Raw genomic sequence first — 12,914 nt, 5'->3', positions numbered from 1 at the left:
TCATCTCTGATTTGCTTCACAAATACCAAAGAAACCTATGCCCTACCTGTGGGGCAGAAACGGGGTGGCCTGGCAATAGGAAATTGGATCAGGAGGGAAAAGTGAGGTAATGTGGCCCTGAACCTGGTGTGGTTGGGCAGGAGCTTGCAGAGTTGCAGAGTGAGACCTGAAGATGGACAGACCCTGGAGCCAAGTCCTGGTTTCCTCCAGCTTGTCTGCAATTCCTCCTCCTTGTTTTCCTTTCTGGCTGCTGAATTATAGGGTCTCTGCAGTCTAATCTCGTAAAAGTCTTATGAAGACATCTGTAGGGTGGCTTGCTTAATGGTCCATGACCCCATAAACATGGGACAGGAGAGCCATTTGGTCCACTTCAGAGATAGGCCTTTCTGGACATTATTTATTTCCTACCTCTGAGGTCTGGGTCTGCTTTCTCCCTTCTCGTTCTTGTCTGTCTGTCTTGGGCCAATCAAGAATCAGCACTAACTCCAGAATTACAGAGGGTTTGACCCCACTCTCCCAGCCCTAGACAACTATCTTGGTTTATGTCTCCCCTCTGTGAGGAAAGGTCTGCCTGACTCTAGTTCAGATGAGCTCTCTGCTGCCATAGTTTCCCCTCAAAATCTTTCAGTTTTCTGGATAAGTCCAGACTGGGCAATTTCGCCTCTTCCTTGTTTGCATTAAAGGGTACCAAACTAGTGAAATGGATGCAGTTCTGGCAGCTGGGGGCAAGTGGTGGGTCACTGTGGGGGCCTGTGATCTCTTGGCTCTGTGATCTGATCAGTTGGAGTCAGCAGCCCCAGGCTCTCTGCTCTTTGGAAGGAAGTGTAAGCTGGAGCCAGGTGTCCTCTATGGTGAGAGCTGACCCTGACTGAACAGAGGAAGCCAGATAGCAGCTGCTGCCCAAGCCTGGAATGGACCTGTTTGTGTGCTTGGAGAGAGGACCACAAGTGTAACTCAAGAAGAGCTCAGTGGGTAAAGGGACTTAATATGCAAAGCTGGCAACCTAAGTCCAATGCCTGGAAGAGATCTGGAGAAAACCAACTCCACAAAGTTGACTTCCTATGTATGCTTTTTTTGTTTTTGTTTTTTTTTTTAAGGGAGACCTCACTGGGCATGGTGTCATGCCTTTAACTCCAGCACTTGGGAGACAGAGGGAGATAGATCACTGTAGGCCAGGCTATGAAGTAAGACCCTGTCTATTTGAAGGGAGGAAAAAAGAGACTAGGTGAAGGCTGGGGTAAGTTGGAATGTGGGCATCTGGCATAGGCACTGTGGTTTTGTACAAACCCTGAGCCCACTATTTGGTGTCATATGAAAGCACAGTCTAGTTTGAGGCTCCAGCTTCCTTCCTGATCTCCATGTTGCTTCTGTTCCCTCCCCTCAGCAGCTGTAGCATCTTGGCTTCCAGGTGCAGGCTCTCTCCACTCAGCTGTAGCACCCTCGTTTTATGGTATTTCCCCTTTGCACACTGTATTGTGTGCATTTGTCTGGTTCTTTTGTCTTTTCCTCATTTCTGATTTTTCTACCCCTCCCAATTCCATAAGTGACCTTAATTTGGATATTTCATTTCAACCTACTGAATTATCTATCAGTATGTCTTTCTTGCAACGATCCAGGACTCTTTATAAGCTCATTCCACCCCATGCGGTCTCTGGAAGCAGGTGCAAGTCTGTATGAAATATGCCCACTTCCAGACTGGGAGGAGCAAGCCTCCAGCCCATTTCCAGACTGGGACCTGCTCCCATGGCAAAGGCTTATCTGATAATTTGGTTGTGAGCCAGGGAGGGAGAAATGCTGATAATTTTAAATGGGGGCTGTGAGTGCAACCTTCCCCACCCCCTCCTGTCACTGCTGCCTTTGGAGAAGGAAGGGTGTAAGGAGATGCAACGTTGGCTACAGCTGCTGTGAAATTTTGCCACATCTGCAAGGAGGCAAGGGAGCAGGTGAGCAGGGGTCCTTGCCATTGCTGTGTGGAAGTGGGATGGACTTCCTCCAGCTATTTCCACACCTGCAGTACCTCCCAAGGCAGCCTGCCTTCCCTTGTAATTTTCAGCTTCCTTGTGTGTTACCATCCATGGTGGGAGCCAGGCGTGCTCAGCTCCTAGGGACCTGTGCCTAGCGGTCCTGTGTTCTGTCTACTGCCTTGCTCTAGCTTCTGCCTCACGGTCTCATTCAGGCAATATGTTTTGTCTGCATGTATACCACACATATATATACATTTGGATGACTGTGAGCTACCATGTGGGTGATGATGATAGGAACTGAGCCTTTGTCCTCTGCAAGAAAAGCAGGTCATTTTAACCACTGAATCATTTCTCCAGCCCATAATGGCAACTTTGGAGAATTTTATAACCTTTGGGGTGTTTGTGTCATCTCAGGGAAAGGGTTGCTATAAGACTGGAAGTTGCTAATACAAAACTGTTGCGATTCTTTGTCTGAAAAACATCTTTTTGAGGCAGAATCTCAAAGGTGGCCTTGAACTCTTATTCTTTGGCCTTAGCATCCCGAATGATACTACAGGCAGGCACCACTATGCCTAGCTTCTGTCTGAAATATTTGTTCCTTTTATCATATCTGTAAAAATGTTCCATTCATCAACCTGGGGAGCATGTAGGAAGCTGGAGACCTGATCCCCAAGGTAGTCTCAAACTCACTGTGTAGCCAAAAGTGAGCTTGAATGTCTGATCTGTTTGCTTCTACCTCTCAAGTACTGGGATTCTAGGTATGTGCCACCAGATCTGGTTTTATGCTGGGTCCTTGTGCAAGCTAGGCAAAAGCAAGTACTCTACCAACTGAATTATATCCCCATACCCACCCTTTACTTCTCAAACTGAAGGAGTGAGTCTGGGGCATGAATTAAAGAGTTGGGTTAGTGTAGATTGGGGACCAAGTACAAGCTTGGGGAGGAGGTGGGAGAGGGAAACAGACTTGTCCCTGTGAAAATTAGCACATGAATGAAATGGCAGAAAGGTGAGAACTTAGTGAGATGAGATGTGTCATGTGTCAAGCAGATTCAAGGACTGAGGAAGCCTGTGGAAGGTGCATGCTTCTGAGGCAGCAAGCACCATTACTCCCCATAAACAGCAGGCTAGAACAGCAGGCTCAGCATTTGCTGTCCCATGTTCTGAGAAAGGATAGGCTTCCCTCTGAACTCCATGACCTCCCTCGAAATCTGAAGAATATGTGGATAATTTTAGGGACTCCTGTGCAACTCTAATGGCTTTAATTTTTACTCAAGTGTGGGGGGGGAGAGTTGGGGTGCCTGGATCCCCTCAACCTTCAGGCCTGCTTTAAGAATCCCAGGAAGGAGACGGGCGGTGGTGGTGCACTTTTAATCCCAGCACTTAGGAGGCAGAGGCAGGCAGATATCTGAGTTCCAGGACAGCCAAGGCTACACAGAGAAACCCTGTCTCGAAAAACAAAACAAAACAAAACAAAACAAAAAAAGAATCCCAGGAAGGGGATGATGGGAAAGGACTTGGCAGTTCAAGTGGCCACAGGTAAGGATACATAGTCTCTATTAGAGATCTTGAGGGCCAAGTAACACTTGAGGTTTTTACTGTCTCTGGGTCCCTCACAAGGGAATGGTGCATCTGGATGTGGATGAATTGGAGGGAAGGATCCATTTGAATATGTTTGTGCTCATTTTGACTACATTAAATTCCACTGGGTGTCTAAGTTGAGCCATTTAATGGACATGGGTGGGAAGCAGTTGCCTGGAAAACTCAAGGCAGCACATAATCTGCAGATCATTTATGAAAATGAGCAAACGGTGCTTGGGTTGCTGCTTGGGAGGGGTTTCTATGAGCTGAGAGGAAGAAGTCATTATGGAGAAAGGACAATTGCTCTCTCTCTCTCCTATCTCCTCTCTAAGCATGCAGCTTAGTCCCTAAGCTAACACCCCGACCCTCCAGCTCCTTAATGCAGGCCCTCTGTTCTGAGAGAGGCCTGGGAGAACTAAAAAATATGGGGGAAAGAGGGAATTGGGGGGTATGGCTCAGATGCCCAACAAGTACAGTGTGTTTGATCCACAGCACCACATAAAACTAGCCATGCCACCTAGAAGCAGGACACTGCAGGTGGAAGGCTTAGGAGGCAGCACAACCTGGAAGGATGTCAAGCATTTGAGGAGCCTAGGGCACACAAAATGTCAGGGTAAATAAGCAAGGTTGAGAGAGGGTGAGCAATATAGACCCAGAGGTGACCTTTGCTACCCACCCCAAATCCCCTGAGCACTCTAGGATGGGCGGGGTCATTAAGTGTTGAAGTCCCGATGGGTGACTGATGGAAGAGTACAAGCCAGATGTGTGTACCCTCAGCACCACTGAAATACAAGTTTGTTGGTTCTGTTGCACAGGCTGTATGGCAGCAGTTAAGCCAACCCTCTGTATCAGTTTCCCCACAGACAGCAGGTACACTCCTGATGTACAGACATCAATGCAGGCAAACACTCATACCCTCCCACTGCCCCCCCCCCCAGAGTCTTTGTAGCTCAGGCTGGCCTGGAACTCACTTATGTAAACCAGGCTGGCCTTGAATTCAACAGAGATCTTCCTACCTCTGCCTCCTAAGTGGTGCTAAACTCATATAGCAACACACCTGGGTTTTAAAAAGTTCCTTAGCTTTATGAAACATTAAAAAAAAAAATTAGTAGGCTAGTGAGATGACTCCGTGTGTAAAGGTGCTTGAAGCACAAGGCCTGAACCCTGGAGCCCACATAGAGGTAGAAGGAAAAAGCTGACTCCACAAACCTGACCTCTACACATCCGTTGTGACATGGTGTGGCTACACACATGCATGCTCGCTCACACATACACATCAATTAAAAATATTTGTAAATTATACTTGTACAAATTTGTGAGTTTTGAAGCATAATGTATAGAGTGTGAAATAATTGAATCAAATTAACACACCCATCACTTCGGATGCTTCTCATCTATTACTCATCCCTACCTGAACCGTTTTCATCCTTTGACCATCACCTTTCAGCTCTTCCCAAGCATTTCTGCCTATAGCTCAGAGGAAACTGACTTGCCCAAGGTGTCTGGGTCCCCAGTACTGGAAGCAAGCGTGTTTCCAGCAAGACTCCCGAAGGAGCTCCTTTCCCAGAGACTTAAACCGAGTTATCTCAGTTCTTGGCCACCAATTTAGGGCCTGTGACCACTATGAGAGGCAGGCTGAGCAACTAGAAGACAGCAGCTGGGCCAGGCCAGGGCTGAGGTTCAGTCTGGAGAAGCATGGAGTCAGGCTACCTGAGGCGATTTGGAGGTTCATGCTGCCCTCTGGCAGCCACGGTGGAAATCGCATCCAGGTCGGCTCAGTGCTGGACCCTCAGAGTCCCACCGGGTTGGATGCTGGGTGAACATACGTCCAATGCCAGGGTTGCCAGGGACGTGCCCTCCCACCATGGGCAAGGAGGCAAGCGACGCCCCTTTCACCCACCCAAAGCCAGGGAACCTGCCCTTTCGCACAAGTAGTAAGCTTTTACTCCCTCGCTGAGTGGGGTCTACTAAGGTCACTCCAATTGAGTTGCTCAGGTTCAGCTTCAAGAGGAGGACGCTTTCTTTGCTCCAGGGGAACAGGAGTCGGAAACACGGCCCCTCAGCCTCGTCTGAAGCTCTCCCAGCGGCCTGCACTCCCATGCCCCAGGTTTCTCACCTCGGATTCTTGTGCACCGGGTGGGCTGGGGTGACTTGGAGAGCTGCGTGGAGACCCGGCTCCTATGTGCTTTTCACGGCTGTCCTTGAGATTATCTAGATGACCTTGGAGTGTCTGTGGTGTCTCCGAGGATACGGCTTCACTCGTTACTTCACTGTCTAGTCTTTCTGAGTGACCCTGGGGCACCAGACTCTGGCTCAAAGTAGGACACCGCAAAGAACAGACAAGAGCCCTGTCTTGAGAGAGCTCACAGTCTAGGGAGTGCAAGCGACCAAATGTCTGCAGCGCCTGGGCAAAGACATTGGTGCCAGAAAGCCTGAGAGGATAGTGGATGCTCTTTTTTCTTTTATCTTGGTGTGCGTGTATTCTTCTATGGAAGTACCCAGGGCCTTTCATACTGTAGATAAGTGTACATCCGGGCCTTTAAAGATAAGCGTTATTATTAATAATGATACATACTTGTTACTGTGACAAGATCCTGCTATGAGCCCTGGCTGACCTGGAATTTACCATGTAGCCCAGACTAGCCTGAAACTCAAGACAATCCTCCTGCCTCTGCATCCAGAGTGTTAGGATTAGAGGTGTCAGCTAACATCTGAGATATATTTTTTAATTAATTAACTTTTTTAGAGTCTTCCTATGTTGCCCAGGGTTGCCTTGAATTTGTGATCCTTTTGTTTCAACCCCTGAACATCTGGGATTACAGGCTTATTTACCACCAACTCTGTTTGTCTGGGAGACAAGAGATCAGAAGGGCAGTCAGGGAGGGCAACAGCTCATGAGCTGAGTGAGAGCAGCCTAGAGTCTGCAGTCCTCTGACAGAAGGCCAGTGAACACAAACCTGGCCCAGATGCAAGAGATCAAGCTACACAAAGCTGCTGGCAGAAGTCAGAGATATTCTTTAGCCAGAGCAAAAATCATAATCATTGTTCGAAATTCTGGGGAGTTCCCAGAATTTTGCGGTACCCCAATCACATACACTGCATTTTAGCAGGATAGGAGACTGCACCAGTCCTTCAGGAAGGTCGGACTAGGAGGGAGCTCAGGTGGTTCTGGTGTTGGCATCTAATCCTGTGTGTGGGCCTCGCTCGGCAAAGAGATGCCCAGAAGGTGGCGCGAGCCAGCGACGGCAGTCGGGCACAGAGGTGGCCTGCCCCAATGGGTCTCACAAGCCCTGCCAACCCACCACCAATCAAAGGCGCACGCAGCCGAAGGCAACCGTGCACAACTGGGTATGCAAATGTGTGCAAATGACATGGTGACTGGGCAGAGCCAAAGGGGTGGGGAGGGAGCTCGCCTCCCTCCTGTCACAGTTCCTGCTTCAAATGCCTTAGGGTGGGCTGTGCATGGTCCCAGTCCTGGTTGTTGGGTGACCATTTCCAGTGACCTGGGCTTCCACACACTCAGTCCTCATCCTGAGTAAGGCACAGGCAAAGAGCAGGCCCCTGGCATGGAGAAATGCCCCTACCCACCTGTCAGCTGGGCTTAGTTCCTTAACAGGCATGTGAGGCACACCGTGACGACCCCACACTCACTCTAGCCTCAGAATCCTCTCTTCCCAGGACCAGGCCATTTGCTCTCCTCCACCCCTTCGTTAAGATCCGTCTCCCTGCTTCCCTATCTGAAGTCCTTCCAGAAGTCTAACCACAATCACACTTGCTGCTGTTAGTACATTACTTTTCTTTGTGATTTGGCGAAACCATTCATTCTGCAAGTCCAGGTTGCTGTGTTTTGAGTGTGTGTGAACAGGCTGAAGGATTCCAAGTCACTGATGAGGACGGTGGGGAATAGTTCCTGCCCTAGGCCAGAATCCCCGGAATCCGGTCCGGCGCCTGGGCGCTCTCTCCCTCTTCTGCGCCTCCTACAACGGCCACACGGGGTCTTCCTTGTGCTAAGAATGGGAACTCGTGCGCCCCGTGCTGGTGCGGGCCAGATGCGGGACTCTGCGCTTCTGCTCAGGCTTCCCACCGAGCACCTCTCCGCAAGCAATCTACGACCTCTATGCCCCCACCCCACCCCGCTCAGTAGGCGCGGCAGCTCGCCGAGGGGGGCCGGGAGGGAGCCACAAACTCAGCACCCTCCCGGGGAAACTGAGGCTATCCACGGGTCCAGCTTCTTAGGGATTGGTATGGCACAGCTGGTGAGGCGGAGATAGGAAATTAGATGGAGATGGGGGTGGGGAGGAGAGGCAACCAGAAGCAGCGTTGGGTGGCCTGGACGACAAAAGGCGAACGGAATGCAAGAGGGGGGGGGGGCAGTTTTCGTGGAGGGAAACGGAATTGTGAGCAAGCGTGGGAAGAAAATTAAGGCATTCACTTTCTCCAGTGAGGCTATAACTTGCAAGATTTGGCTGCAACTGCAGTAAGAGGAATGGTGGTCAGCGGTGGTGGCACACGCCTTTAATCCCAGCACTTGGGAGGCAGAGGCAGGCGGATTTCTGAGTTCAAGGCCAGCCTGGTCTACAGAGTGAGTTCCAGGACAGCCAGGGCTACACAGAGAAACCCTGTCTCGAAAAAAAAACCAAAAAAAAAAAAAAAGGAATGGTGGTCAGACACTAGGAAGGACTTCCCCAAAGAAGTCAAACCTGGTTGCTCAGGGAGAAGGGCTGAAAACGAGATTTCCAAGGACTGTAACCTGAAACCCCTTCATAACTAGAAACTGGTAGGGAGAGGAGGTGTGAAAAATGCTGCCAGGGGTGAGGCACTGGAAGGAAGCTCAGGTGGAATGAGTCACCCTTCCCCCACGGAAGCGGCGGCGGGTCGGACCAGGTGCTCGCGCGGTGGCCGCCCACTGGGACGCCCGGGTGGCCCCTCGCCCGGCCCCCGCTCCGGGCTGGCCCGGTGGGCACCCGGGCGAGGCTGTCTGCAAGACCTGCCTCGCCTCGCTCTCTCCAGCGCCCAAGTCGCCCTTGGTGGCCGCAGTTTGGAGGCACACAGTAGGGAATTCAAGCTCCTCGCGACCGGTCCCCGCGGGTGACACCAGGGGCGTGGGGGCGCAGGTGTCCGGCAGGGGGCGCCCGCGAGAGCTAGGCCCTGCTCCGGCACGTCTCGCACGCCCCCTCTACTGGCAGCGGCGCTGCCTCCACTGCTAGCTGTCGGTAGACCCTATATATGCTATCTGACCCTAAGGCAGGCCTAGCTCCTCTCCATCCTTCAGAAGTGTGGGAAGATTTAAGAACACCCATCCCACGCAGTTTAGCAGCGACTCAAGACCAGCAGAGTGGGAATCCCAGTAGCCCGACCCCGAGGGATCTTTCATGTCCACTGTGGAGGCCTGGAGTCCAGCCTTTTCCCAGGGTCTCCTGGCCTGGCCCCAAAGTACCAGCGTTCTTCTCCTTTTGCCAGAACTGCCTTCCGAACACACAAACCAGTGTGGGTCCCTCTCCTGTCTCCAGACTACTCACAGGAAGGACGCTTCTCCGGCCACCCTGGCTTGCCTGGTTTCTCTCTCTCTCTCTCTCTCTCTCTCTCTCTCTCTCTCTCTCTCTCTCTCTCTCTCTCTCTCTCTCTCTCTCTCTCTCTCTCTCTCTCTCTCTCTCTCACACACACACACACACACACGCTTGTCCTGCTCCTCAACAGCCTTGGCAATGGCTTGTAGTCTTCACTAGTGGGTTCCTGCTCAATCCAAAACGCGCACTTCAAATGTCCAAACTGAGTTTACCGGTTATAACTAGTAGCAGAGTCTGACCTTGAATTGATACTTCTGCTTCCAACTCCCTAGTGCTGGAATGATAGGCATACACCCGCCACCACCGTAGGCTACACAAACTTTAGACGCATCTCTTTTGTGGAGACTTTTATTCTAGGCATGATCTATGTATTATCTTATTTTCCATGCTTCCATCTAGAACAAGATGGAGTTTTTACGCATACTTAGTGTTGCTGAGAGCCCGCCTAATCTCTCTCACTGAAGCACACAAGGGACAAGCCACTCCTGGAGTAGACCCTACCTCTATCCTTGCCTCTCAAGAGATTGGTTGGCCCCTTTTTCTCTGGTTTTATTGGGAACCCAAATCTAAGGAAGCTGCAGAGCCTGGATACAAATGGAGGGCACTTGCTCCCTGCAGAGTCCTGAGGACTCCCCCGGACTTCTTGGGTCTCACCTACTTCTCACTCACCTAAACTGGGGCTCCCGAGCAAAATCATAAATTTGGGAGACAAGAGGAGAGATAAAGACCATTTGATGAGAATGGTGTTATCACCCGGGCAGTGGTGGCCCATGCCTTTAATCCCAGCACTTGGGAGGCAGAGGCAGGCAGATTTCTGAGTTCCAGGCCAGCCTGGTCTACAGAGTGAGTTCCAGAACAGCCAGGACTACACAGAGAAACCCTGTCTCGAAAAACAAAACAAAACAAACAAAAAAAAGAATGGTGTTATTAATCATGTGCTGGAGAGAATGCATACAAAAATTCCCCAAACCTGGATGCTCAGATGCAAGGTTCCAGTCTTTCTTGAAGGCCCCCAGCCTCTAGTCAGCCCCTCCCTGGGCTTGAGGTTGCTATGGGTTCATATCTAACCTCTGTCTATATTCTCAGAAACCCCAGTCCTTTCCTCTCCTACTTGGGAAGGGTCTTGGGGTGGAGAGAGACATCTCCACACACTCTGTTAAAGATTGTATTTTTGAAAGGGCTTGGAGGGAGATTCCCTAACTCCTAGTTTCTGAGTTTCAGGTTGAGGACAGCCAGATAAATAATGGCTTGCCAAATTAATTAATTATTTTATTAGCCTGAGTAATTATTAATCAGGCCATTAATCACCCAGCTGTGTCCTATGAATAGCAATTAGTTGGGGGTGGGGGCAATGGGGAATCAGGTCATGGTTGTAAGGTCTGCCAGCCTGTATACCTTCTCCAGTCCTAGGAAACTTGGGGAGATGCATGGGGCCCCATCTCTCTCTCTCCTCACCCTCACACCCAGGCATGGCATGGATGTAGACACTAGAACAGGGTCTGCTTGAATCCTTTTGCCCTTTTTCTTGGTTTCTTGGTTTCGAGGTAGGGTTTCACTTGGGGTAGGACCACATACATAGGTGAAAGGAGGTGAAACTGGGTATGGAGATGGTCTGGGGAGACAGCAACATGTGCCAGATATTTCTACAGCTACGATCCCTACTGGCCATTGAAATATGAAATGAATGATTGTATGAGATCCAAGTTTTGCCCTTAACACAATGTGTTGAGGGGATGGAGAGGTGGCTCAGTGATTAAGGACATTTGCTGTTGTTTAGAGGCTCCAGGTTCAATTCCCAGCACACAGAGACTCACACGGGCCTGTAGCTTCATTTCTGTAACTCCAGTTTCAGGAAATCTGATCCAGAATGCCCACTTCTGGCTTCTGAGAGCACCAGGTGCTCATGTGCTACACAGACATACTTGCAGGCAAAACGCTCATACATATAAAGTAATAATAAAATAATTTTTAAAAATTCAATGTGTTGGGAACATGGAGATGGAGGAGGTAGAAAACAAAGGAGAATCGGTTAGGTAGGATGGACCAAAGGTGGGGTGGGGGTGGGGTGGAGGATGTACTGGAATCAGACTGACTTTTTACCTTGGAGTTGGGAACCTGCCCTTCCAGAATAGGTGTTTGGGGATGTCCTGCTAGACCCCTCTGCTCCCAGGACCTCTGTCTCAACATTAGCAATAGACCCAGCTCTTAACTGTGAATTCTTTGATACTTGCTGGCACTCTGTAACTGCTCCATGGGCTTGGAGTGTGTGCTATGAAAGAGAGCTGGTGAGGTGGTGGCCTGGATACTGTCACTGTGCTATCTCACTTCCTGTCCTGCACTTTTGGTCCATGTGGTGCCTCCTTTCTCTGGACCAGGTACCTAGGAGCGCCCTCCGTCTGTTGTGCTGCCCTGAGAGTCCCTGGCTGGAGCCCCTCTCCCTTTCTGTTCACAGATGTTTCTGCTTTCTATTTACAGTAGACCTGTTTGGTTTACAACCCACCCAGAGCAGCTGCACTTGGGGGATCAGGCTCTGTTCCTTGCTTGCACTATGTTTACTTGTGAGGGAAGGAGGTTGTCTGGACAGGCACGGTGTGTGTGTGTGTGTGTTAAAGAGGGAGCAGCTAGAACACAGGCACACTGAGAAGCAGAACACTCTCAACCCACTTGCTCTTAAGTAATCTGGAAAAGAGGCTTCCCATGCCAGGCCCACCTGTTTGGGGCTCAAGCTAAGAATGGAGAAACAGTTTTCCTTCAGCCTCAGACAAGGAGGGCCTGTCCACCCATCCCTGCTCAATGTATGTTTTAGCAGAGCCCTGGGGGTAGGGCTGGGGGTCAGAGGTGGGCAGCTTCTGGCTGGACAGAGCTTGCCATGACATAAACAGGGCCTGGATCCTGGCCCTTTGTTTGGAATTCTTGGCAGCTGGAGTGGTGTGGGAGGGGATGGCTGGGCAGTTGGTGGGAAATGGAGTGGAGAGGACGGGGCAGACCTCAGGAAGGGCAGGGACGGTGTTGAGGGGCACAGCTTCATGCTGCTGAAGGGTATTTGGACCTTGGCTTTCAAGAAAGATCTACAACCCAAAGTCCCTTGAGCTTGCTTGACACCCTCTCTTCTGGAATCACCTAGTGCTTTCTCCGAGCTGGCACATAGAAAGCAGGAGTAAAGGAGGGACTGTCAGGCTCAGGGCCTGGGGCCACAGCCCATTGCCCGACATATGAAGAAGTTCTTCCTGATCACGCCTCCTTGCCCTGACTTGCAGAGTGGCCAGGTTGCCCGCTCATGCCTGGCTGCGAGTTGCTGTCTTCAGCAGACACTGAGCCGTACCTAAGAGACTCAGGGTGGTCACTGTTCCAACGAGTCCTACCCTTGCTAGTAGGCGCATGCAATATTTCGACCCATCCCAAACCTACTGTGGGTGTGGGAGTGGGGTGTGGGGGTGTGAGGGTGTGGGTGGGCATAGGGCTTGCTTCAGATCCCTGACAGCTCCGTCCCCAGGTCTCCAATGGGGTTACAGACCTTCCTGTAGCTCTGTTGTCCCTCTCCCGGTTGTTCATCAGACTGGGGGCATCTCAGGAAAAGCACTCATGTTATTTTTCTATTTGCTCCCTCTGCTGAGCTAACAACAAACTACTTCATGACTCTGCAACCCTTCTACAAGGGCTCCACCCTACGTGTCCAAGATTTTCCCTTGATTCCTACAAGCTTGATTCCTACATTCAAACCTAGTTAGCCTGCATGTCTATGACTCCTTTTGCAGATTCTAGGGGACATGGGAACGTGGAGAGGAGCCCCTTCTAGCCCTGGTTT

The sequence above is a fragment of the Arvicanthis niloticus genome, chromosome 13 (genome assembly GCF_011762505.2).
Source record: "Arvicanthis niloticus isolate mArvNil1 chromosome 13, mArvNil1.pat.X, whole genome shotgun sequence".
Classification (NCBI taxonomy): domain Eukaryota; kingdom Metazoa; phylum Chordata; class Mammalia; order Rodentia; family Muridae; genus Arvicanthis; species Arvicanthis niloticus.
The sequence above is the reverse complement of the archived record's forward strand: the minus strand, read 5'-3'. Positions refer to the sequence as shown.